The sequence below is a fragment of the Penaeus chinensis genome, chromosome 16 (assembly GCF_019202785.1).
Source record: "Penaeus chinensis breed Huanghai No. 1 chromosome 16, ASM1920278v2, whole genome shotgun sequence".
Lineage (NCBI taxonomy): Eukaryota > Metazoa > Arthropoda > Malacostraca > Decapoda > Penaeidae > Penaeus > Penaeus chinensis.
In genome coordinates this window covers 11,227,821-11,231,451 of record NC_061834.1, presented here as the reverse complement: position 1 = coordinate 11,231,451, position 3,631 = coordinate 11,227,821, and positions in this window count along the sequence as shown.

Below are 3,631 nucleotides of genomic sequence, written 5' to 3'. Positions count from 1 at the left end.
GCCTCGTCGCCCTCGCCCTGGTTGCCCTGGTGGCGTCGCTGGTCATCGTGGTCAGCCAGGTTGTATATGCCGACAGAACCGATTTCCTGCTGTACCTTACGACGGTCTACGAAGTGGTCCTGATCACCGCGCTGGGCCTCACCCTTACCTTCCTCAACAAGTGGTTCACCCACCTGCTCGTCAAGATGTACGACGGGATCGGGAACATGGTGGGGGACAGCCCTCCTACTCCGCCTCGATCCAGCCCGATGGCAGTGCTGACGGAGCCCGCCAGCCCTTGGCCAGGCAACCCTCTCACGGAGGGAGGTAACCTAGTCTTCGAGGAACTGAGCTTCGCCCCGAGACGCCAATTCACCCTCGAAACCGTTCTGAGGATGCAGAGGAAGGCGGCCATGGTAATAGAAGTCCACAACCTCATGAATGATTACTTTGGCTTCCCTGTGGTGATACTGATGCTCCATTCGATCTTCACCCTCATCCTGGCCTGCTTCTACCTCTCCTTTATGTCCTTTTTCAACGCCCTGGACCTGGTCGTGTGCATCTGTTACATCGTCGAGCCGACCCTCATCATCATCCTACTGTGCGACATGCCACAGAAACTCGAAGATAAGGTCTCTTAACAGTTAACGAAGCTTCTGAATATGGATATGAACTTATGATAATGGAAATATTCTAATACGAAGTTATATCTTTCAGCGAGATGAGTTCAGGGTAAAAATTCGGAAACTGCAGTTTAACTCTGATTATAACCATCTGAAGCCTGAGGTGAGTCAGGGTCAATATGAAAGATATATTGAAGTATATACTTAGAAATTGTTTTGACTATATATATATATATATGTATATATATATATGTATATAAATATATATATATATGATATAATCTAGTATGATAAAAATATTAGTTTCATCACAGTAAAACGGGCATTCTTTGCAAAGAAATGAATAACGAACAGAATACAACAGTCAATCTATCACTCCAAAAACCCTCAGATAAAAATGGTTTATTCAAACACAAAAACAATTCTTTTGGAATGATAAATTAAAAAGCATGTCCATTCGATTTTTTTGGAAATTTATGATCCTGTATACGAAGCCGATGCAGAAAGGCGTCGACTCATTTACAAAGAAATGGTGGGAGTTTTCCATTATATCTTGGGTAAATGGAGATTCATGACTGTCATCAAGCCGGTGAAACACACGACCACTGAACTGCATAAATCGACACTTACGCATATACAGTGGTAAATGAGAGATGGAGAGAAGAAGAAGGGACAGAGAAAAAAAGAAGGAGAAGAAAAAGGAAAAGTATAAAAAGTTAAAGTTGAAGAAGGAGAAGAAGAGGGGAAAAAGAAGGCTAAGAAGAAGAAGAACTTGAAGAAGTTTACGAAAAAGATGAAGGAGATGAAGTTTAAGAAGAAGGAGAAAATATAGAGAAAAGAGAGAGAGAGAGAACTAGAGAAAAGGAGGAAAAAAAGTAAAAAAATTTATAGAACGATAATAAAAAATAAAAAAACATAAAGAGAAAGGAAAGTGAGGAGGATAAGAGAGAGGGAAGAGCAAGCAAAGAAGACACAGAAATCGACAGACACAGTCAGAAGAAACGACCCACTAAATGTTTAATCGTTATCCTTATCATCTTCTCTCCATCATATCAGAACCATCAATTTATCCATTTATCCACCCTCCCTTTATTTAATTACATTTATGCTTGCTTCCTTTCTTCAATCCACAACGATAAATTCATCAATTTTCCTACCGTTCTTTTATCTAATTAATTTATCCTTTCCCTTTTATTCAACCATTTATTCATCCATTTATTCTTCCATCATTTAATCAATACATAACCATTTATTTATCCATATATTCCTCCTTCCTTAATAAATTAAGGATATCATATACATTTATACCATTTTTCTTTTATTCAATATCTTCATCAATCCCATTTATATCTATCCTTTCTTTATTTAACCTTTTTTCATTTACATTTACTTCCTCTATTCAACCCTTTATCATTTCCATGTATCCTTCCTTCCTCTACCCTTTTTCATTTTCATTTATACCCTTACTTCTTTTATACAATCTCCTAACCAATTTCATTTATATCCTTCCTTCTTTTATTCAACCCTTTTATCTTTTCCATTCACATTCTTCCTTACTTTATTCAACACTTTTGTCATTTATGTTTACATTTTTTTTTTTTTTTTTGTATTATATCCATTTACATCCTTTCTTCCTTTATTCAAAGTCTATTTATCCCTTTCTTTTCATTCTTCCTTCCTTTATACAACCCTTTTATAAATTTAATTTTCATTATTCCTTCTTGATTCAAAACTATTTATCCTTTTCTACAGTTGCGCAGGTTGATCGTCCTTCTACACCTGTCCCCGTCTTTCAACATGAGCAACCTTTTCATTCTGACTCGAGGTTGTATTGTTGAGGTGAGTCAAATGCAATAACAAGATGCCGGAGTGAGGGACCTCTCTAAAGACTTGTTGTATTCAGATGCTGACAATATATTCTTTTCCGTTTTTCTTTCTCTAATTCTCTATTTGTGTATCTATGTATCTTTGTGTTTATATATTTCTGATAATTCATGTATTTTCTCTTCTGCATGTCTGTTTTCGTCTCTCCTTATATTCTTTCTTTTTCATGGTCTCTCTCTCTTCTCTCTCTCTCTCTCTCTCTCTCTCTCTCTTCTCTCCTCTTCCCATTTTCTTTTTATCTATCCATCCATCTATATCTATCTATCTACCTATCTATGTATATATATATACATATCTCTTTCTATCTATCTATCTATCGATCTATATATATAAATTTATATATCGTGTATGTGTATGTGTATATGAATATATGTATATATATATATATATATATATATATATATATATATATATACACATATATATACATTTACATATATCTTTATATCTGTATCTATATATACATTTCACATCTGTTCCTATCTATTTATCAATATATATATATATATATATATATATATATATATATATATATATATATATATATATAAATATATATATATATATATATATATATATATATATATATATGTATGTGTGTATATATATGTATATATATATATATATATATATATATATATATATGTGTGTGTGTGTGTGTGTGTGTGTGTGTGTGTGTGCGTTTGCGTGTGTGTTTGTGTGTGTGCATATATATATATATATATATATATATATATATATATATATATATATACATATATATATATATTTATATATATATATAGATATACACACATATATACATATATTCTTGTTTTTGTTTTTTGTTCTTGCATTTGTTTGCTCTTGCTTGCTTGCATGCTTGCTTGCTTGCTTTTTTTTTTTTTTTTTTTTTACTTCACCATTATTTATATGTAACATGCTCCCTTTTCGTTCCCTCCCCATTGCTAGTCAGACCTAGTTGTCAAAGAAGTCACTCCCCTACGAATGTTATCACATATGCCACTTTATTCGTTTATCGAAACCCATTAGCCACATTAACTCATCTCATCTCATCTCACCCTTTCCCCTCCTGCCTCTGTCTAGTATGTACTTCCCCTTCATCATCCATCACCTACGTTTTTTGTATTACCTCTATATCTCTC